The sequence below is a fragment of the Phaenicophaeus curvirostris genome, chromosome 8, assembly GCF_032191515.1.
Source record: "Phaenicophaeus curvirostris isolate KB17595 chromosome 8, BPBGC_Pcur_1.0, whole genome shotgun sequence".
NCBI classification, from domain to species: Eukaryota; Metazoa; Chordata; class Aves; order Cuculiformes; family Cuculidae; genus Phaenicophaeus; species Phaenicophaeus curvirostris.
This window is the reverse complement of record NC_091399.1, coordinates 4,059,987-4,082,959: the sequence shown is the minus strand read 5'-3', so window position 1 is coordinate 4,082,959 and position 22,973 is coordinate 4,059,987. Positions and strand designations below refer to the sequence as shown.

At 41.0% G+C, this 22,973-nt stretch overlaps 1 non-coding gene across 1 annotated transcript; it reads right to left on the bottom strand.

Moving 5' to 3' along the window:
- Window positions 1-4,402: 4,402 nt before the first annotated feature.
- On the bottom strand, window positions 4,403-4,474 carry TRNAD-GUC (transfer RNA aspartic acid (anticodon GUC)). The gene has a single exon. It is a non-coding gene; the product is annotated as a tRNA-Asp (tRNA).
- Between the last annotated feature and the right edge of the window lie 18,499 nt (window positions 4,475-22,973).

Genomic DNA, 22,973 nt, shown 5'->3' with positions numbered 1-22,973 from the left:
CTGCATATGGAGCAATTTATCTTTTTGTCTCCTGGATCAACTACAGTTTCTAGGTGTGTGCCAACAGTAAAAGCCTAATCTATTAATACATAAAGAAAGCAAACAATCTCCAGCCATACTTTCCTAAATATGAAACCATGAACAGAAACATAAACCTGTAGATATAGAGTAGAACAGTTGGATAAGAAAAGAACAGATTTTTGCCTTCGTTATAATAGGCTTAAGGAAAGGATACAATCCACAACCTAGACATAAACAAAGAAATCTATTAATTTCAACAAAATAAACCAGAAAATACACCAAACCAAAACAAATGTACATCAAATTCATATATGAACTAGATATATAAGTATTTGGGCACATGCATTTTTAAAGTTATCTTGTGTAAGGAACACACTATAATTTACTAGCATATGAATTATAAACTGTTCCCAGGATGAAACCTCCATATTTCTTGCTCCAGACTACCCTCCCCATAAAATTGCTTTATTAGAGTTTAGCAATGTTAGGAATAAAGTCAAGGTAATGTCTATAGCTCCCATTAAAAAGTCGATCATACGTTTCACAGTGATTATAGAATAATATACTATAAAAAATGAGTTTTCACCAAATATTCAAAATTATAGATTTATTCAGACTCCCAGAGAAAAATCAAACTTGTAAATTGTGCAGATTATATATCCAATAAAATATTTATTGTCGCACAATGTATATTGTTAACTGTGTTGACTACTTTTCACCAAGGTGCCAGAGAAATGAAAAATTAACCAGTGTGGAATATAAAATAGTTTTTTTCAAGTCCTAGAGCTAGTTCATGAGCATACAAAACAGATCGTATTCAGAGCTGTAATATAGAAATTCTTCAATGAAGAAGACACTAGAGCTGAATACCTGACAGCAGAACAAAACAGAGAACAGCATTAAAGCCATGTAGCTGAGGTGCTGCATGCAAATGCAGGAATACCTGACTTAGTAATGTTGAAGGTCTAGCTAAAGTAGACAGTGGCTGTGTCAATGAATGTTTTAATGACATCTTACTAGTTTAAGGACTAACAAGTGCAGCCTGATGGAATTCTGGAAATGCAGTGAATATGTGGTCTAAAATTTGTTTGAGTTTACAAAAACAAGTAAGTATTTGAATGTTCTCCTTCTATGTAACTTCATAAACTGCCCTATGAAAATCACAGGTGCAGTTTGAGGTGCGTGTTCTTGTTTTCAGCATTAATCATGACTGTAACCAACAAACCCCCCACTGTGTATCATTCATTCCTTGTGAAAATTTGCATGAATATTCATTTAAACTGCAGCTATGGGGCACCACAAGGTGGCCATGTTCTAAAAAGGGGAAATTTTAGCAAAAAAAAAGAATTAAAAAATCCTCAAGTTACTTTGCCCCTTAGTGCTGTGACTTCACATATAGCTCTTTGTGTCTATACTTCTTGTTTTCTTCATTTCAAGATGACCATGACAACTTTCTAACACTGGGCAAGGACAACAGGCAGGCCAGCAGCACAAAGCCACAGTGGAACTTGGCCAGTCATTCAGGCTGCATGAGCCTCTGCACAGAAAGGAGCTTCTGACCTCCCCTGACCATTCACAAATTACAGTGGCTAAGGAACTGAATACACCAATAAACAGGAGTGAAGGTTTTCATTCTTACCCTTGTTCTCTCTATTTTGGCTTTTTCACTTCCAGCCCTCAGCACAGACCCCATCAGGCTTGGAAGTGCAATTACACACTCAGAGTGAGTGCGTGCCAGCCTGGCAAAACACTCTAAAAACCTAGCATTTGAGCTCAAGCCTGCTCTGTAGCCCAGCTGGACTCGCACTCCTGCCCAATCTCTCTCAGGAGCAGGTTGCTCAAGCTGGGGGCAGGGGAGCCCCTTTGTAGGAGAAAGTCCAGGCTGCTGAAACAGCCAAACTATGTTGTGCCTTGCTCTTCATGGCCCTCTTTGCTGAAGCACCACAGTGCTGAAGACTGGGCAGGAAAAACAGCTACCCCACAGGGTCTGGGGTTTTACAGAGAGCAGTCTTTCTCCTCCTGGTCTAATTGGCGCAACATAGCTGACAATGAAAAACGCGCTGAATGTTTCAGAATTAGCTATCCTAAAGAAAGTGGTCCCTAGGTTACACTACTTCAGTTAAAAGAAAAATTAGATCTAGTAACTGTTTCAGAAAGCTGTCAGAGAAGCATGCTTGCTTTCTTACCCCAGCCATTCAGCGGCCATTCCTTGTGGATGCTCCAGCCACAGGTCTCACTTTTTGAAGGAGAGTACAAAACAGGCAGGATTAACTGAAAAATTCAGGTTGGATGTTCTCTTAGGATCTTAGAGTTGCTGTATTTTTAAATGCTTGTTCTGTCAGCACTTTGATAGCTGCACATTTTCAAAATCTTTTTTTGATATATAACTGAAGCATCTGGATTATGCCATCAGCCAGCATGAACTCAATGCAAAACACTGCTACTGTCTGTCTTCCGGGTGTTCAGAGGCAGGAGAGGGGAGTACACGTACACCTGAATGAGAAAAGCCCTATTCCAACATCTTTTTGCTTAAAGGGACCACAATTTGAAGTCCCACCACGTACCGATGTGACTGCACGGCCAGATCTGATTCTTTGAATGCCTAAAACTAGGTTCCTAAATTAATGCTTGGGATGTCTAAAAAATAATCACCTTGCAAACTTTAGACTGTGAGGAAGATTTTTTGAGGCCAGTCAAAACATCAATGCATTCAGCATTTCTGGATACACCCTGGTACCTAACTCCAGATTCCTGTTTTTAGAAATCCTGAACTAGAACCAAGCCCATCTTGAAATTTAAATGCAGGGTGGAGCAGAAGGTGGTGAATAGGCCTGGACTGCTGCATAAACAGACAGCCTGCAGCAGGACAGAGCAGCCACCCCACCCTGCTGACTTAATGCTGTGAAAGGAGATTCACTTCTGAGGACAAAGGAGGGAAAAGCATAGGAAATATGCTTTTTATTACCATTATTATAAAAATAAGCAAAAGGATTAAAAATAGCACATAGTGCAAAGATTTACAATGGTTCAGCCATATGACTCTGCAGATAGAACAAAGGCTTTATAAAAGAATAAATGAAAATATAGATATATATTACCTGGGACTATAGACAGCCCTAGAGACTTCTAAGAATTATTAGTCAGACCAAAAGCTGCCAGACGCTCCAGAGCCCTGGCTGCTCGCCAGGGAGCTCAAGCCTCTCTAAAGGGCCAAGGAGGGCAGCTGGAGCCTAAAGGATACAGAGCTCCCCAGAGAAAGACTTTCATGTTGTTGTATTTGGTTTTCTTCATAAGACTTGGTCTGAGGCTTCATTATGTTATCCACTTAGATTTTTTTTTTAATCTTGTAGGAAAATTAGTGTTATTTTTCTTTCTTTTGCCTATTTCCCTGACTTGAAGAGTTTTCCAAAAACCTGATGTTCCGTTAACTGTAGCTAGCCCTGTGTTAGCAAACAACACTCCACAGATCTTGTCTTTAACAACCTAATACAGGCTGTTAGCTGGAAGAGCTTTCGCTCCCCTCCTCAATAAATCCTTTCTTTTGCCCCAGTCATTTCCCAAAGGAAAGCAAACTACCAGCTGAATTATTCTTTTTTTGACCTTTCCTCTAAATTCTTCCTAGCTCAGTTTTTACAATCCGAGGATCAAATCTTACTCCCCATTTCCTTACAAAAGCCTTGTGAGGTGGAGCTTTTGTAGAATGGATGCCTATTGACAAGAAACAATTTACCACCAAATTCTTTGCCAAGAAGTTTCCTTCCCCACCACTAGCACAGTTCCTTTCTCAGCCTCAAACATCACCTAAGCATGTGGCACTTGCCCTTCCCATCCACATGGCACTGCTGCAGCCACGTGAGCTGAGCTGTTTTCAGGAATAAGTGCTTTAAGCCCATTCTATGCTCTTACTTGTCTACGTTTTTCAGTCTCTCATGAAGTGATAACAAACAATAAATAACCAAAACAACATTTGGAGTCAAATTCTCATACTTACATCCTGAGCTGCTTGTTTAAACTATGGGAATGGTTGCATAGGAAGTGCATGGACTCAATCGCTGGATGCCATATGCACGCAGAAACACAGTTCACTGTTTTGACCATCTATTCTACAGGGAGCACTAGCATTAGATAACAGAGGCCTGTGGAAAAGAGAAGCTCATTATTTCAAAGCCGAAGAAAAAATCTCACATGGAAAATTGTAAGGAAATGCAAAGCCAGAAGGTAAGGCTGCCTTTCATGAGGAAAAGAGGTAAACCTGTATAAACATCCTCACTTTTTATGGGAATGCAGCCATGAATTCATAGCCTGTGCTATGAATCATAGAATCACCAGGTTGGAAAAGACCTCTGAGATCATTGAGTCCAACCATGAAAAGTAGTTCTATCTCCCCGTCGGGGAATCGAACCCCGGTCTCCCGCGTGACAGGCGGGGATACTCACCACTATACTAACGAGGAGAACCTGTGCATGGAGACCCCACTGGATTTCGAATCCAATGACAGGAATTTCCGATGAATTTAGACTCCCAGTCAAAACTGGGAAAAGACTCTCAGAATTCCGTCTCAGAAGCAGCGCTATGAGAAGCAACAGTTAATGCCTCATGGTTTATTCCGTTCAGCAAAAACTTACTACATTTTCATTTCTTCATTTGTTCTCTAAAGTAATAGAAACCTGCACAGATTAGTGCAAAAGTTAGTTCAAATATTATATATAGTGTTCATGTTTGCATAGTCAAGAATCTGGCCTCAAAGAAGGTATGAGTGAGAAATGATGAGAAAACACCCCGGCCAGAATTATACACAGCTTTCTTTTAGGACCTAGCTAAATAACTATAGGCATCTACTTCAAATTGCTATTAAATACTGCAGAATTACTTGTACTTTAAAATAACTGGTTTTCATTATATTAAACAGTAACAGTACAATAATCTGAATAATTCTTACCCTTCTGAGTGTAACTGATGAACCAACAATATATAATTTACTTGTAAGAACATAAACTGTTGGGTTTACAAGCTCCAATTTTTCAGTTAATCCCAGGAATTCTGTTCAGGGTACCATAGTTTTAATTCATTCCATTTCACAACAAGACAACAAAACCATTAGGACAGATTTGACATGATGAATTGCAACATGTTAGTTATACTTAAATCTTGTTGAAATAGAGAAGTTTTCATAGGGGTACATATTAATGTACAAATTTTGCTCATATTTTCCAGAAAGGAATGGAGATACACACGTGTATACATATATATATTATATATATATTTCAGTATAAAAAATATCGAGGAGGAAAGTGGCATTAAGCGCAGTGATCCATTCACATCTCAAGAGTCTAACAAACATCCAACTACAACTCAGGACAGGGCAAGGATGAATGACTTAACAGAACTGTAGAATGCCTTAATGAGAGGCACATGATCTTCACTTTTCATGGACGATATGGTGCTTCTGCTTTGATGCCACTGATTCAGAATAGGTGACTTCAAGTATCTAGTTAAACATAGATGAGAAAAAAAAATTCATGTAGTTTGTAGATTGAGCTAAGATTTAGATACAAAATGCTGAACCTGATACAAGCAAAGATATTCCAACAGGGTAAATTAATACAAGGAGTTATTTTCCTCTAATTTAAAGTAGTTCTCTTGTTTCTTGCTAAATTTTCCATGAAATAGGGAGACACACATATACAAATGTGACTGCATATGCCAACACTGTCTGAAGTGAGCTGCTCCACCCCCTTTCCCTACAACCTCCTCTCCAGCAGCAGGTACAAGTCGCCTCTCACTGCAGTGTGTCCACGTACCTTCCCTTTCCCAAAGGGCTTCTGTGTTTTCCCACCAGTGCTGTGAAAACAGAGGCTTAGCACATAAGTTCGAGGATGGCTTCTCAGTGTGGAACAGGCCAGCTCCAGGGTGTCACACTCCCCCATCATGTTACACCCATCCAGAGCCAGTAGCAGATGTTGGTTTTCTTTCTGCCACACTGCAAGAACAGATGGATGACGTGATATTTGTAGCTGCTTGTTAATATTATAATCATCATCATCATCTTTCTGGATTTCAGCAAGATCTCTGATACTGTCTCTCACAGTATCCTCCTAAACAAAATGTCCAGCATACAGCTGGATAAACACAAAATGCAGTGGGTGAACAATTGGCTTATGGGTCGAGCTCAAAGGTTCATAGTGAGTGGGGTTACTTCAGGCTGGTGACCAGTCACAAGCAGATTCATCATAGGACCAGTACTCTTTAATACCTTCATAAATTACCTGGATGGAGGACTTGAAGATTTACTAACCAAGTTCGCTGATAACATGGAACTTGGGGGAGCTGTTGACACGCTTGAGGGCAAAGAGGCCCTGCAGAGAGATCTGGACAAATCGGAGAACTGGGCAATACCAACCACATGAAGTTTGATGAGGGCAAGTGCTGGGTTTTGGACCTGGGACACAGCAATCCTGGATGGCCATGCAGGCTGGGGAGCAAGAGGCTGGAGAGCAGCCCTGCAGAAAGGGATCTGGGGGTTCTGGTTGAGGGCAAGTTGAACATAAGCCAAGAGCGTGCCCTGGCAGTCAAGACTGCCAACTGCATCCTGGGATGCATCAAGCAAGGTATTGCTAGCCAGCCAAGGCAGGTGATTGTCCCACTCTGCTCCACACTCATGCAGTCCCACCCCAAGTACTGTGTGCAGTTATGTGTGCCGCAGTATAAAAAGGCTATAAAGCTACTGTAGAGTCTTCAGAGAAGGGCCACAATGTTGGTGAATGGTCTAGAGGGGAAGTCGTATGAGGAGTGGCTGAAAACACTTGGTCTGTTCAGCCTGGCGAAGAGGAGACTGAGAAGAGACCTCATAGCAGTCTACGGCTTCCTCACAAGGGAAGGAGGAGGAGCAGGCATGGATCATTTCTCTCTGGTGACCAATGATAGGACCTGAGGGAATGACAGGAAGATGTGCCAGGAGAGGGTTAGGTTGGATATTAGGAAAAGGTTCTTCATCCAGAGGGTAGTGGAGCATTGGAACAGGCTTCTCAGGGAAGTAGTCATGGCGCCAAGAGTGACAATATTCAAGCAGCATCTGGACAATGCACTCAGACACATGGTGTGAATGTTGGGGTTGTCCTATGGAGCGATAGCAGTTGGACTAGATGACCCTTGTGGGTCCCTTCCAACTCAGGTCATTCTGTGATTCTGTAATTCTTTCTGTAATTTACAGCACATGAACAAATAAAACCATATGTTATCAGTCCTCTGAGCAGATCCTGATCACACATGTGCATACCCTGCAATACTAAACGAAAAGGAGTCGGGGTTTACCTTCAATTCTAAGACCAAGTTCTGACTTTACTGAGTATAGTTTAATGCAACTGCTCTGAGACACAAGACAGATGGGAGAGAGTGTGCTACAAATAAAATCTAAAACTGAACTTTTAAATATTCATTCTGAACTATAAAGAGAGCTGTGGCTTTTGTGTGCTACAGATGGCTTGGAAATTCAGTGCAAACAAAGGACCAATTTTTGAATACTCATAGCTGCTCTACCATAATAGCTGGAGGCCCAAAACTCCAGGGGTTTGAGATGATTCAACTAGATCCTCTCACCTGCCAAATTTCATCAAAGCAACACTGCTTTTACCATCTTATAGGGATGAAAGAAATACGAATAGCATGCTTTTTTAATGAAATGTGGACTACTTAAGCTTGAACAAAAAATTATAATATGAATGGAAAGTGCAAGGTAAAGGCAAAACCATCTTTTTATCATACATACTAAAGCATCACTTAAGATGAAATCTGTACTTTTTCTAAATTGAAAGATTAAACAAAAATATTTGGTACATTTACGCAATTGAAGAAAAAACTCCAAAATTAAATATAATAAAAAGTTCCAGCTAGTCATTACCAATGAGGAACCGCTGACTGATTGCCAAGTGTGGCGTTAGGTTTAAAACTAGGAGACACACATGCATTTCTTTGCAAGGTAGCAGGGCATGACCTCATCAATCAGAGATTATCCTCTGCATAATAGTTTATAGAAAGAAACCTACTAATGCCAACTCCTCATCTGCCTTCCAGACAGAGTCAAGCTGATACAAATACAGCTGGAAAGGGGCTAAGCCCAAATAATGCTGCTGCTAAAGCCATACACTGACGCATTTACATAACAGTACAATGAGTTTTTTCTGATGCTTTTAACTACTAGCAGTCTGGCCTAGGCTCTGAAGTCTTTGGCTTTAGAGAGACTACTCTACCACCTTTTGTATGTATTAAAGCTTCTACAAGAACCGAACGGGACAGCAAGATCCAGAAGAGAGTGGGAGTGCCCGTGGGGGAGCAGGGACCACCCAAGAGATGCAAAGGACCCCTTAATGGCCAATAGTCCTCCAAACATATAAGTCATGGAGACAAACACTCAGTACTGAATCACAGGTGGAAGTCAGGCTTATGCGTATTTATGAGGCACCGCTGCCAAGTGAAAAGAGATAGCCCAGAAGTAGCAGGAGAAGGCATGAAGGTCTTGGTAGAAGGTGTAACCATCCAGAAATGACAACAAATGCCAAGAGATGGTCAGAGGCTGATACTGAGTGATGGATGATGGGTGGAAGAGGCCTGATGACAAGCAGACTACGCTATCTGTGAAATCGAAGGAATTAGTGGAGAGGGATGCATACAGAGAGACAGCCTGGCCAGCGTGACCCATTAGGGAAGCAGCAGTTACCACGATGCTCCAGATGGGTAGTGGTAACCACTGCTGCTTTTGTCAAGATTAGAGAAAAGGATGTTGTGAAAAATCAAGATAAGACAATGGGAGTTGGGACAAGCTTTTTAATTGCTCCCAGCCAAGACAGGGAAAGTAGCAACTTACAGCAGGGAACCAGCCTGCTGCTTTTGGGAAGAGCTCAGGTAAGAGATGTGAACTGAAGGGCAGACCTGCAACCTTGCTGGAGGGAGGGAGGAAGCTGCACCTCTGGCAGGGACTGAGGAAGGAGGACTTGGCAAAACTTAAGTAAGCAGGCAGGACAACCAGCGCCTCCTGTTCGGCTGCCAATGCCAGATCCAGATCTGCTAGAAAGTAAGCAGGGATTGCAGTCTGAAAGTGCAGCTTGGCCTCTGTTTGCAGCTAAGGCAAAAGAGCTGGGAAAGGGCAGCATCCCGCTCCACTCCATCAGAAAGGAGAGCTTTTCCAATGACCTTGCTCTCCTTTGAGAGTGACTGCTTTCCAGGACAGAGTGTCCCAACAGGGTACTTAAATGCCTTCAGCATACTACAATATTCAGAGATAAAACTGAACAACTTTTCATGAAATCTGCCTCCAATAAAAACATCTTTATTGCCCCGGGCTAATGTGTAAGTTAGTGAGAGATTATGGTTTAGCTTCCATAGCCATTTTATGTAATATGAAAAAAAAATCCATAGGGACCTCATCTGTTAGTCCTCTAAAATATAAAATGTAGTTTTAAGCTACACTTCATCATGATAATAGGCTATCAGCTATTTTCCTAAACCCTCAGACTCACTGCTGTCAGTCTAGGCAGAGCCAGACAACTTGACTTAATCACCCTCCTTGTGACACACTGCACCTTGCCCCTTCCTTTTGAACATATATAAATCCTAATTATTGTTTAATCCTTTACTAGAACACCGGCAAAATGACTGCTACCCTTGCAGCATGCAGATGTGGACGTTTATAGGCACAGGAGCCGCAGTGCCACGGGGCTTCCTTCCCCAGGGGCTGCGTGTTGCTGGCAGGGCTCAGCAAAGGCTACAGAGCAATCCTGTCCTAGCTTCTGCTCCTCTTCTGGAGGGGCAGCAAGAGTTACAGTGAGGCTATATTCTTGTGATATAGGGCTACAGTGATTGGTGTTAGAATAGCTTAAATGCCCTGAGATGCAGTCGGTTGTCTGTATTAACATTTGCAGTTGATTGTTTGTCCAATCTGCCAGCCTCTCTTCAGGACATAGTTTCCTCAAGGACACCCTGGTTTGTCCCCCCATCATCCCATGCCCTTGTCTGGGCCTTCTCTGCCCTTCTTACCTGGGGGAAATAAGGTCTCCCTGTGTCTCACTTCCATCCAGTGTACTGCCACTCCCAGTTTAAACGTGCATCCCCAGGCTTGCCGATGCTTGTCTAAGAGAAAATTCCCCAGAATCAGAAGAGTAGCTTTAAAATTATGTCAGTGACCATAGATACCATTCAGACTGCAGTTTCAGCTCTGTTCCCCTCTGCTCTGGGGAGCAGAAGTCTAGCTTTCAATAAAACACAAAGTGTTCAGTTAGAACCAGCGTGAGGGAGGAGTTATTTTTGTTGTGCTTTTGCCTTCTTTAAAATCTGTAATATAACAACTCATGCATTAACATCATGAGAGGTGGCAGGACTCTCACCAGCCCACTGCCTAATGCCTCATGTTCGCAGGAACAAAGACCCATCTCCTGCCAGCTCCTGCAGAGAGACAGGCTGAAAGCATAGTTCCCACAGTGACGGGTGCTGTCCCGTGCCTCCGCATCTGCACCTGGAGACAGAGGTGGAACACACACTATGTGTGGCTGTGGCTTCAAAAGCACTGTCTGTACCCTGGTCTCTTATCTTCTGTCGATAAACTGGGAATTGGCACATAGTGCCAAAAGCAGCAGATACACAGAAGATGTGTTCATACCACACTGATGAAGCATCCTGTATTCCCAAAGGAAAGGACAGTTGAGTTCCTAGAGCTGTCCTACTATGGGTGACTGAGCAGGATCCATGCCCTTAAAGAGCTTTGGTGATCTCTGGAAGTCAAATCATTAAATAAAGTGTTAACTCTGGCATCATCGTTCCTTTATATTTCCACCCAGAAGCTGGGACAACCAGCATCTCACTGTTCTTTCCCAGCTCTGCTTCATATGCAGTTTCCATTCCAGTCATGAAAATAAACAAACCAGAGGCAACTAATGCTGCCTACTTTAATGTCCCAATTCCCTGGCCTATGAAAGACTATTTACATTGCAGTATATTTCTCTTCAAGTCTTAACAGTTAACTCTTCCCTATGAATCGCATGTTACTGGGGAAAGAAGCACTGCAAAAGCAGGTCCCTCACTGCAGTTGTTTATAGACCAGATCGATTCTGGGACACCAACGGGATAAACGTGGTCCAAGCTGTTTTCTGTATCATCATATTAAACTTAAAAAACCACCCTTATAAAATGTAGTTTAATTGAAGGAACTTACTTTTTAATTTGCAATTTTAAATGTGAGCATGTTATAACTTGTAGCTGAACATTTCTAAAAAGATAATTACATATGGCAAGACAGAAAAACTTTTTTAAACATTTTCTCTTGAATGTGTGCCTGAATTCATTTACAACTGTTGCTGCTTTAAACACTTCAGGCAGAATAAGTGGATGGCACTAAACAGCTTAGCTGCAATTATTATGGAATGTCTGAGGTATAATTTCCCCTGCGGTTTTGTTAGGCGTACAAAATTCATAATTCTGATTTGTGGCAGGTACTTATTACCCATCGCAGGTGGAGATATGCAAATATTATTCTAGTAGGGGTGAACAGCCTTTATTTCAGTATTCAGCTATTAACGAGATTTGCGAGTCTGGTACTCTGGGGCCATTTAATTAATTAGATGGTACAGATAAAATATAAATTGTTTTGTAGGCTACACAATTCCAGTTCTAGAAGATGTAAAATATGGCTAAATGAACTTAGTATAGACTGATTTGTTGTTTCACGTATGGCACAGGGTAAAGGCAAATTCTGCTTGTTATTTTTGCCTATAATAATCCTGCACAGAATCCTTGCATTGTCAAGCATTGTGGGAAAGAGGTGTTATTTATTTGTCATTGTTATTAAGAATGTCTATCAGTTATCCTCTTTATAAAAATTGCCAGCATGCATCAAACAAGGAAAAAAACCAGGCATGTTTCTTTTATGAAAGATAATACATGCATGTTTCAGAATTAACATATTTTGAAGACATGCAAGTTTGGTAGGGTATTATTGTTTCAGGGTCAGACACTTGTATTTTAAATAAATCATTTCTATGGGATAGACAAGCTGAACTTGCTATGGGGAAATGAAGAGGGAAATTACAGCAGCATGTTAGCATCTAGATTTTCAAATAATTCTATTAACTGGTTAATTCATGTGATTATTTTCCTAAGAGTGATCTCTAGTCCTCCAGAAGATTTCTGGAAAATCCTGAATACAGGAATTGGAGTGAAAAACCCCTCCAACGTGCCTTTATTCCCCAAAGTGTTGGCTATAATGGTGACAATAAAAGAATCAGCATTTACTAGGAGCTACAGCAAACTACATGGTGAAACATTTGCCCTACCCTTATATGGAGGAAATAAAATGCATGAGGCATGAGACTGGAAATTGTTAGCAAACTGTCAGCATTTAAAAGCAGGCATTGACCATTATATTAGATTTAAATTGCAAGTGAAATACTACACTAAACAATTACAGTACTCTAAACATTGAATGAAAACCAGTTACTTTTACTAAAGTAGGAGTATAATCAGCAGTCACTCTTATTGGTTTATTGAACATATTTTGGGGTCCATTCCAGCTGTCTTTATTAGCTCTAATGCAAATGATTTTTACACTGCTATTTTGCCAAGCCCTGGTAGCTGTAGTGCTGCAAACACACCCCACTGCTTTGTGTCTGCTGGAGATTTACTGATAAATATGATAAAAGGTACATAAAATGAATAACAATACAGAACTAGGGCCATACTAGAAAATGAAAATGAAAAGGTGCAAATTATACTGTAATCATTGGGAGTTACTGTATGGTTTTGTACAGTGTAACTCAAAAGCACACAATTTCAAAATTAGATACATACCAGGAGTCGCTCTGGTCACTTCTCTGCAGGGTGGGCAGAGCCAGGCAGGGAGCCACATGGCAGTTGGCACAGCCCCACACCTGGAGCCCCTGGGACCTGCTCACTTGCAAGCAAAAGCTGGAAGGAGATTCAGGGATGACAGAGCCCATCAAAGGCTGGGGCTCAGCGACAGCAGCAAGAGTTTGACGGAGATGACAACAGGCTGGACCAAGCCAAGATTGCCTGAGTGGGGTGAGTTTCTGCATGGGAAAGGGTCTGCAAAAGATATAAGGACTGAATTTTATTCAAAGAAAATGCTTCTGACTTTGCAGACGTTCTGTGTGGGAGAGGTGTAAACCTGACCTCTTCAAATAGGGCAAGGAATGACCTAGGAATCTGGCTGCAGAAATAAGTGTAAGGCTGAAAGCAGAAGTGAGTCAAAGGGAGAAGGCATTCATTGGGGTCTGAGGAAAAAGGCCAGTTGCATCTTGTCAGTGAACAGAATTGATCATGTAAGAAATTTGCTGTGGCTCAGTTTTCAGTAAGAAAAGTCAATTGTGTTTGTGGTGAGAGGTTCCCTGAAGCAGAGGAGGCTGCAAAACTGTGATGATTTACAGGGAAATCAGCTGTGGGTAACCGAGTCCAACAAGGGGATTGCCAGCACAGGAAAGCAGTGGGTGTTTTCGTCCCAGCACTGGCAAAGGTAACTTCATGGTTTGGTTGAATTGTCAGCTGTGATTTGCACACTGAGAGACTCGGGGAATCTAAGTGCAGGTGCAATGGCAGTGCAAGAGATGATCCCTAACATTGCACATGTGGCAACACCTGGAAACATCGCGATATTCAATCCATAAGCAAATCCTGCAAGCAAGCAACAGAGACTGAGTGAATAGTTTGTATGGACAAACTGAACAGAAACACAGTGACTAGACAACTGAAGAAAATCTCAAGGAGAGAAATGTATTTGATTAAACACAGAATAAGATAAATCACATTGATATTTATGTATGGAAGTGTTTTAATATAATTATAAAGAATACTTATTATGTTCAGATACAGTAAGGTCAAGTTACCTGCAAGCTTTTGACAAAATGCAGAAGAGAGTCAAACCCACTTCAATCTCATCTCTCACAGCAGCTTCTGAATGTGGACTGTATCTGCTCCACATAATACCAAACTCTTTGGAAAAAAAAATTAAGTCTAGATTTCCACGGAATAAATACACTAGAATAATATTCTGCATTTAAATACCTTAAATTGGATAAACAATATCCCATGGATAGAACCTATAAAGGGCCATTCCTACAGAGGATGAAATCTAGAAAACAGTTTTAATTAAGTTTTTTCAAAGACTTCATAAAAATCCAGGCACATCAGCAGTGCTCTATGCAGTACCTCTACCTCCATGACAGTCCTGAGCAACAGTCCAAAACAGAGGTGGAATTCTAGCACATAATACTGGGATTTTTTTCCCTAGGTATGCACACACAAACAAATCATTAGTTCAAAATCAACGCACAAATGAGAGATGTGATCAGAGAATTACATTTATTCATGGTAGCACAGTGAGCACCGGCATGGACCTAAGGCAGTTCCTGAGCCACCAAGGAGAGCAACACTGCAGCAGGCAATTGATGCCTCTGAACACAGAGGGAACTGCTGCCTGCTGCTAGGTAATTATTATGAGCATTTTTTTCAGAATAGTGTAAGTAAGAGACATTTTAGGTGGCACAGTAATATCTACCAGGCATAGTATTTGCAAAGAGATAATGGAGCAAAATGCATCTCTGAGGAACCTCTGCACCACCTGAGGACAATGCAGGGCAGGCATCACTTCCCTCCCACAGAGAGTGCTCATCAGTGCCAGGTGCCCGCTGGGTGAGACCAAACAGTCATGCAGAGAGCCAGGTTGTCAGCTGGGAAAAGTCACTAGAGATCATGTCCCCACATTGGGCAGCATGGCAGGAGCAGGAGTCCAGGACCTACTGGGTGCCAACCAGGTCAGGGCCACACAATGCCTCAGCCACGGCAATGCCACTGCACCAACGCATCCAGGAGGAGCAGCAACACTTGCTCCAGATTCTGCAGAAAACATACCTCGCCAGAACATTAGTGCACCATTTGTGCACCTCTGTCATTTACAGGAAGCACTGGCAATCGTGAAAACTTTTGGAGAGCACTGGAAATCACCCTAATGCTCTGTGCTGTATGTATAGATGATGAGCTAAACCAAGAGCAGGGGGTATATTTGAGAAGAAAACAAATAACATCAACAACAAAAACATTACCTTGGGTGAAAAACACCAGTCCAATGGGCAGCCTAAATCAAAACAGCACCCAGCCCCAATGAATCACCAGTTTGTTGATGATTCCCCCTCTTTCCTACCTCCTCTTATAATAACAAAGTTTCTTCACATATAGTGCTTTCTAAGCCATACATTCAGCCAGTGCAATTCAATGTAGCTCCTCTGGAAACAATATGTGGCAGGGCTGCAAACACAACTCCAGCAAGGTAAGATCAATTTGCATCCACTATGCAAGCATTCAAAAATTAATGCAACTAAGCTTCTGGTTTCACCTGACATGAATTAAATTATTGATCTTTGCAGTATGAAAGCACCAAAAAGAACGAAATCAGAACCTCACGCTTTCATGTGCACCCTCGCCTCCCCTTGTCAAACTTAAAACACAGTCATATCCAAAGGGCTGCAGGCAGAGTTGAGAAACACATGTTCTCCCTGTATGATTTAATCATGATGCAAGCAAAAGTCGGACGCTCTTAGACAATGGTTGTGTTGAACAAGAAACGGCATCACCTGAACCCATGGCACAAGGCAATGCTCACAAGAATACATGCAGGGTGACTGGCAGTTTAGGCTACCAGATCCTTTCCTTAATCTTTAACTCACAACAGAGGATGTACAGCCCTACAGCCAAGTACTGTGTGCCTGAATGCCTGGTACAGTCACTGATACATCATCGATGCTCCTTGCTCAAGGGGTGAGACTGTTTTATAAACCAAACCTCATTTTTCCTGTTTTCCCCCCTCCTGGCAACTCCATACACTGCAATATGAAGCACCACTCCTGTCAAGGTGATGCAGAGGCTGATACTCTATGGAATAAAAGCCGTACTGCACAGTAAATGCTCTCCTCCTTACTCCTGTCTCCTTCCCTGCACATACCACCACAGAACTGCAACACAGGGACTTTCACCCCTACTAGGCAATATATGAGAGGAATAGAAATAACCCTACCAATAGTGACCGATATTTTTCCTGCTTCCTGACTGTGGAAAAAAGAGCAGTTTCTCCAGGACAGGTCCTTCATCCATGACCCTAAACACAGAGCATTACATCAGGTTACATAAAGTCACATGATATGGGTCAGCATGTCCTCACATTAGCCAGAAAAATGATTTTGTTATTCTTAGGTATATCATCCACGCTGTGCACCACATGTGCCACCACTACTTTGTTGTATGAATAAAACCGCTTGAACGATTTCAGCCCAGGAAAGAATTTCTCTGAAGACACTAACACTAACAGATTAGGAAGTAAAAAAAAAGAAGGATTATATTTCCCTTTCTACTCATTTTTTTGCCTATCTTTTAAGCCTGTGAATGCCAGGTGATACTTAACTGTTTTGTCTAACACTGTACTGTCTTTCCAGTGCATTTCAGTAGAAGGCTCACAGCCTCCACCAGGTGCATCACACCCTCCACAAAGCACATCACTGCAGGAGGAGTGTTCCCCAAACTTTGCATTAAAATCCATTATTCCAAACTTGAGTTGTGTATTTGATATGCCATACTCAACTGCCTGTCCCCAAAATCATCTTGCTATTTGCTGGAAAGGGGTTAAGATTTCTTCCCTACCCTGTAAGAAGAAAAGTTATACTTTATATTTTGTCCTCCAAGTAGAATTTACACACAGGATGATGGAGAACCTCCGTGTTGCTGTGACATGGTCTTCTTTTCTAGATGCATGCAAGAGTGAATCTTGCATTTTATCAAAACATTGCACGTTACAGAGCACAGCCACAATTTCAAGAGCAAACCATAATATTGAGAAAGTTGTTCAATATTTATCCTAAACTTTTCCTGCATTTGTCTCAGGCCTTCATTCTTGTCTCCATCTCAGATTGTGAATAATTCTTTTGTCTTTTGCATTGTTTGCATCCTGAAGGTGTTATTGATTAAGAATAGACCCCTTAGGTCTTTCCAGGTTCTATACATCTCTTGGTATTCTTTCATCAAGTTATTCTTTTCCTGTAGTTTTCTGCAGTACTGCTTTCTCCTCCTGCCCCTTGACCTTCCTTCCAAAAGATGGAAACAAGTGAGATGAAACCGTTAATGGTCCTCCACTTACCCTGGTATTTCTGCTAGCACTCAGCTTGAAAATTGGCAGTAGTTCACATCTAAACACTACACCACCATTGCCTATTCTGCCTCCAACATCTTCACATTAACCTGTAATGTCTGTTCTAAAAAAACAGTCCTGCTCAAAACTTCCTTAGTAATGTCATGCTAGCAAAATTTCTCTTAAAACAAAAAAAAAATCCTCTTTGTTTTAGGAGAATTTATATCAATAGTCTTCATTCTTATTCTGGCAGCTCATCACTTAGCAACAGTCTTGCTGAAGCCCCACTGGAAAGGCAAATATATTTTATTTATTTTATATTTAAACTACATGCATATAATTCCAGTAGGAATATTATAGACTAGCAATTATTGATTCTTCTCTTGTTTTGCCGCATACTATGTTCTTCCTCTTTAAGCTTATATATTCTTTCTTCAATCTTCATTATCTTACTTGATCATATCCCCTATTCTCAGTATAATCACAATCCTTCCCACCCCAATCCCCCTTTACCCTCTGACTCTTGCTCTTGTAAAGATTTCACTTCTGTAAACTAAAAAGAAGTAGATGAAAGATAGACTTGTGTTTTCTTCTGTTTTCCTTATTATTTAATCAGAAGCTTATCCTTTTCTCCAAGAACTGAAGTGGCACAGAGTATTGTCAAAGGCTGTTTATCACATTTTCACCTCAATGCATTGTAATTCACCTGCATGCCATCTACTTTCAGCACATTTTAAATAATATTTTATATGCCCCGAACAATGTCCTGGAATGAAAGTATCATCTTCAGCAGACAAGTCTACCCCAGCACCTAGCGGTTTGCACTCTCTGTGCAAATCTGTATCAGTAATACCCTGTGTTGTACATCCCACTCTAACCCAAATGTGCCTCACTGACAGTTCCAGCATCAGATTGCATTAAGTCCTGGCCTCCACTTTGCTTCTCTACAGTCGGCTAGTGCAGCAGCTCAGGGGTGTAGCTTCTTGTACACCACTGCCGTACAAGTCACAGAAATCATATCTTGCTTCTCCCAGGAATGAAAGAAGTGTTGTCTTTGCCTTCAGTACTATGTAGGATTTGCCAACAAGTTACCTGAAGGGGAAGTAGAAGCAAACAAATCCCTCCACCTACTCTGGCCAATATATCTTCATTTGCACAGCTCTAACACACTCTTATTTTAATATTTTGGCATGGTTTCCAGTACCTAAAGGGGGCTGACAGGAAAGATGGAGAGGGGGTTCTTTATCGGAGAGTGCAGTGATAGGATGAGGGGTGTTTTATGCTGAAAGAGTGTAGATTTGGATTAAATATTAGGAAGAAATGTTTTACTGTGAAGGTGGTAAGGCACTGGAACAGGTTGCCTAGAGAAGCCATGGCTGCCCCATCCCTGGAGATGTTCAAGGCCAGGTTGGATGAGGCTTTGAGCAACCTGATATAGTGGAAGGTATATAGATATAAAGATAGATAGAATTGGTTTTACAATGACAGTACTATGTGCTGAGGACACAAGACCCTGTCATTATTCAAGGTATGCTTACTTGCAGCTCAAATAAATCTGTCAAAAATTCACAGCTAGTATTTACAGCAAGTCTGTAACTGTGTGTGTGGTCAGATGCGTCAGTCCAGCATCCCTGAAGAGCTCATTTTGAGTACAAACATGCTATTTGTCATAGGAGTGGTATACTGAAAAGAAGTTTCTGTTTGTAATTTTGAGGAACAGGAAGACCCTCACACTTCTAGTTACTTGTGCTGTTTCAGCATAAGACAGTGTATTCAATATACTTTGCTAAGGTTTCTGCCTGCTTTAAACAACAAAATAAGGCAAATGGAGAATAAAGAGGCTCTTCAAAATAATGTTTTCCACAATCAGACTCACAAATCAAACTACACCAGGGAAAGGTGTAAAAGCAAAGGAGAAGCCTGGTCTTGTGGCTGCCCACCAGGAGACAGCCCCATGCTCCATGGCTTGCATGGCTCCCCAGGACCACCCAGCCTCTCACAGTGCGAGGCCAACTGATTCTGCCCACCCACCTCGATGTCATCCTACCTAACCCCGGTTTGCCAAAGCATTTAACATGATCTTGTTATAATCTCCAGATAAATTATTTATTCTTTCCTCATCTTAAAACTGTGCTGGCAAGTTTGTAGCAATAAAATCCAGTGCACAAGTTACTGGAGGTCCATAAGAAACATTACAGAAGCTTTAAAGCCCGTGTAACACTAGTATAACCTGTAAACATGTCTCCTTCGGTGTGTTCACCCCAGCTCACTGGACTGGCAATGCAGAGTCTGGTTACCAGACAGATCTCTCTGCCCGCATTCATCAGGTTATAACATCGAGTTATTTGAACTGCACACCACTGTGTTACCACCACCAATGCAATAACTGCAGTTTCAATGCATCGTGCTCTGCTGCAAGCACAGGGTGGGAAAATCCATCTTGACCAAAAGTCCAGCATGGATTTGTTCAACGGGTATTTTTAGCAGAAAGCAGCGATTTGTTTCAGCACCTGGCCACAAAATAACATGGTCACATCATACACAAACTATTTCTTACTCAGAGGTGTTACATCCCTGTTAAAGGTTTCTGAAAGGGAAACATACTCATGCCACGCTGCCTCCTGATCAGCCTTTATACCACATTTCATTTTAGCTGAAGTGTCACCTTCCATTGGCAATAACCACTACAGAAAGAATTAAGAACTAGATCCTGCGATTTTTTCTAATGATTTAGGGTTGATATTAAAAACCTCAGTAGCATTAAAATCACTGTAGCTTTTGCAGTACCCATATGCATGTAGGTTAGAACAAGGTACTTGTAAAAAGTACCTCTATCTAATGCATGACAGTTTAACATACATTTTATGCTAGTCTTTGTTCAGGTTATTTAATCTTAAAAAGTTCAGAACTTTATGCAGAGGAATTTCATAAAAATTGAAAAAACAAAACTTGAAAAACCAAGTAACCCAATCATACATTTGTAAAATAATTCAGTGCTAAATGGAAGATTTCACAACTCTTTCCTAATATCCGTAAGAGCTATCAGCAGAAAAGAAAACCACAGGGAAGGATTTATGTGGGCTTCCGTTAGAGACCTCAGACCAATTCATTTTAATGTCAGTGGTGGAGGGTTTGTCTTTAGAGGCCTTCTGTGTGGAAATGTACGTTTTGCTCGCTGCACCACTAAAGAGAAGTAGAAAATTAACAAGGTGTATACATATGTGCAATCAGACAAAACAGTTTCTGTTAGTGCCTTCTGGATGGTAAAAGGAAACCCTTCCTATATGTTCTTTGTTTATTAACAAAATACTAAAGGGAAACCTTCTTTGGTTTACTGTGGGTTGCTGGCAGCGGGAAAGGAAAACAAACTTACCAAGGCAGCCACATGCAGGGAGATGCCGTGTCCTGCACAGGGCCTGGAAGCACCTGCTGCAGGGCTCCCTCTGACAGAAAACCCTATGGGACAAGTTTAAAACCTTTGCACAGAAAGGCAGCTAGATAATAGGTATAGCCTAGTTTATGCACAGTTCAAGAGTTTGCATTGCTGATTTGTAGCAAAGATCACTGTTTATGTTTGCTGGTCAGAACATCCATACAAAATCAAGTCAACCGAGCAGTCCGAGCATAGCGTGATGAATTACAGATTTTCTACATAATTTTAATTTGATTTTCACTTCTAAAGAACTTTCTCGTGTTCCAGATACAAGCCAAATATTATCTATTAAACAAAAGAGGGAATATTTTGGCTAACAGACTTTTACTCTCTTTTTGAATGTCAGCACATGTCCCCCTGGCAGATTCCATAAATTCAAGAGCTACCAGATGGTTGTGTAACAGCAATGTCCAAAACACACTCTAGAAGCTAAAGAATCACAACAAAAGACAATGGGTGGTAGCTAGGAGACATGGACATCTACTCTCAGTCATCACTTCCATTAGGTGGACAAAGCAATTAAAACAGTGCCAAGAATGTCATCTGGAAGAGAGCAGAGCACAGCCTGCCTTGGTATGATGTGACACTATGCATAGCAGCAAGCTGCAGAGAATGCTCGAAATGTATATATTTTAGAAGAGCAGATTTTAAAATCAAGGTAATGGAGATGAATAGAAAATGTTGAGAATAATTTTCTTGCAGCATTTGCATTTGGGAATGCTTTATCTCCACACACAATGTTTATTCAGGTTTTGAAACTTCAACACAGGGTTTTTCTTTATTCTTAATTAGGAATTTTACATATCCTCTCTTCCAATTCTAAGCTCAACTTCTTTCATGGTTAAGATTTTTTGGGTTAGTTTGGGTTGGTTTTTTTCCCATATTCAGAAAGTTTTCCACTTAAAAGCAGTATTACAAGAAGTGTTCTCAGTTATAGGTGTGCAATTCAGTCATCAGGGATATGTAGATAACAAATTATCCACAGTTTCAAATTTTTCCCCATCTACTTCATAGCTGCTGTACAAAAGCCTGCCTAACAATGGTATTTTTTATGAAAGCTTAGCTCTCATCGACAGTACATCATTCATTTAGGAGATGTGCTGTAAGTGAATATTTATATTCTGAATTTCTGAGAAAATAAAACTTTATCCTGGAAAACCATATACAATAACAGGAAGCCTTCTTTGGGAGAGAGCAGTTGTACTTAAGTTACAGTCAGATACCACAGCTTTTACATATAAATATGGAATTTACTTTAAGATATGTGAACAGCAGGGCACCGAGTGCTGAGAAAGGCAAGGATATAGTACTGCTGCTTGTGAATAGGACAGTGCTAAATGCCAAAGCTGTTCAAGGGCATGGTGCAGAAGCATGTGTTTACAAGAGGATCTCAGGCTTGTAAACAGCAGGGCTTTAAGCAGGAAGAGAAGAGTTCACCTTCCTGAGAAGCACAAAAAGTCCTGCTTCTTCAGAGAGAGTCACTCACTTGTGGCTGTCTAAAATTAGAGACACATCCATTGTCCCAATGGATAATCAGGGCTAAGAGCTTTTATAGGGCTTCTCTTGACAGCATGAGGGCTGATGAAATTTGACATGTCAGTTTAGCTGCACTGAAAATCTGAAAAGGCCAAATTACAGTTTTATTTTTCTCCGTATTTCTTTACAAAAACACTAACATATCAACAGGATTAATTTGATGATAGGATTGAAGAAGCGTTAACACTTTTTAATAAGATAAATCACATTCTGAAATAATTATGAAACTTTATCACTAGAGAGTTAGGAGAGTGATTTGAGAATAAGTTTAATGCAAGCGCAAAATTTGGTGTCCGTAAAAGATTTCTTCTAAGTTTTTAAATTCACTTCAATATTCACATAGTAGAGTCTGGAAGTTCATTAAGGAGAAAACTAAAATATTCCATTTTTGAAATTAGAAGGCACCACAGTAATTAATGTTCCTGCATCAGTGTCTGAGGCAAGAGCTTTCAGCCACCCCACATTTCCAAGGAAACAGGATGCTGGTAGAGCAGCAGCAGAAATCAGCTAACTGAAGATAGATCCCCTGAAAACATCAGATACCTGCTCAGTTCCTTGAAATGGGCCCAGCACTGCCAGACAGCAGTGTTTCAGTTTGCTTGAATTAACTAGAAATGGCTCTGCTTCTGCTTTGCTATCCAAGAGAACGCCTCCAGCAAGTGACATGGATGACCAGGTAAGAGACACCAAGTAAAGTGGTTGCAAACTAATATATAATCAGTACCATACAGGATATTGTAACAACTAACCCCCTATGAAAAGTAACACAGAAACCCTGAAGAACCAAAACTGCGTAACCCAGGATCAACAAAT